Raw genomic sequence first — 1,543 nt, forward strand, 5'->3', positions numbered from 1 at the left:
TTCAATGTCACAGATGGGTCTGAGGAATCATCTGGCATTTTGTTGTGCCTGTAGTTGGACAGCTTTGTTGTTGTTCAGTCACTAAGTCTTGTCCGAATGTTTCGACAGTTTTTGCAGCACGCCAGGCTTCCCTGGCCTTCACTATCTCCTAGAGTCTTTTCAAACTCATGTCCACTGAGTCAGTGATGCCATCCAACCATCTCATTCTCTGCTGCCCCTTCTCCTCCTGCCCTCAATCTTTCCCAGCTTCAGGGCCTTTTCCAGTGAGTCAGCTCTTTGTCTCAGGTGGCCAAAGTATTGGAGCTTCAGCTTCAGCATCAGTCCTTTCAGTGAATATTCAGGGTTGATTTCCTTTGGGATTGACTGGTTTGATCTCAGCTACTTAGATCTTATTAATCACCCTGTGAAACAGCTCCTTTCTCAGACACATAGAAGCCGTCCAGAATTTTTCTAGTGTCTTTGCTTTTAAACAGCCATGGCTTGCTGAATCAAAGCAGCTGAATTTGATGTAAGTTCAATGTTGGTTCCTTCCAGAATTAACTCTTGTTTATGGTCTTGAGATACTTAACAAGCAACACCTGGCCTCATCTAAACCCTGTGTATTTCTTTTGTGTCCAAGAAATTTTGGAAATGATATGGATGGAGAAGTGAGTATACACAGACGTCACCTGGTAACAAAAGCCCAGTGTAGCACCCTTGATTGAGTTCTGTCCATAGCTACAGAGAGTGCAGACAACAGCCAGTCCGTTTCTGTTGAATGCGCCCCACCATTTGTCAGGCTGGAGCTGCTTCTTTTTCTTCACAAAGAGACTGAGTTCTACACTGATGTCATTGAACTCCCTCTGCAGGGTCCCTCTGGTGTCCTTCACAGTAATTGTGCTTCTCTTCAGAGTGATCTTGATGTTTTCTGGACTGTTGGCAGTCTAATTGTTGGGAATGGTCTCCATTCTCACAGTAGATGCAGCAGAGAGCTGTGTATTTAGGTTACACCTGGTAAGCAAGTACGAAGCATCTGAAGCCGTGTAGGGAGGGGTGGGACAGCTTTAGTCTTTGCTGGAAGTGTAAGTCGCTCAGTCGTGTCTGACTCTTTGCAACCCTGTGGACTATACAGTCCATGGGATTCTCCAGGCCAGAAGACTGGTGTGGGTAGCCTTTCCCTTCTCCAGGGGATCTTCCCAACCCAGGAATCAAACCCAGGTCTCCTGCATTGCAGGCAGATTCTTTACCAACTGAGCTATCAGGGAAGAGGCCAAATGCTTTACATATCTGTAAACATCTCATTTAATCCTCCCAATACTCTGTGGGCATTCGTGTTCCCCTTTCATAATCTGGGGAACTGTGGCTCTGACAAGTGACCACATCTACCTGAAGCTCTGGACCTGCCCCCAAAATGCATTCCTGGGATAGGCAAGGCTGTCAGTGGTCTACGGTGTGATTTCCAAGGGCTGCACGTTCTGCTCAGTGCTTAGGGAATGCTGCTTTCCTGAGAATCCTCATGTGGTCTCAAACCCAAATCAGTGGTTCCTTTGACTATCCTCATTAT

The 1,543-nt window shown here is 46.5% G+C and overlaps 1 pseudogene; it reads right to left on the minus strand.

Moving 5' to 3' along the window:
• Positions 1–392: 392 nt before the first annotated feature.
• Positions 393–947, minus strand: LOC138436273 (large ribosomal subunit protein uL6 pseudogene; annotated as a pseudogene).
• Positions 948–1,543: the final 596 nt, after the last annotated feature.

The sequence above is a fragment of the Ovis canadensis genome, chromosome 3 (genome assembly GCF_042477335.2).
Source record: "Ovis canadensis isolate MfBH-ARS-UI-01 breed Bighorn chromosome 3, ARS-UI_OviCan_v2, whole genome shotgun sequence".
Classification (NCBI taxonomy): Eukaryota; Metazoa; Chordata; class Mammalia; order Artiodactyla; family Bovidae; genus Ovis; species Ovis canadensis.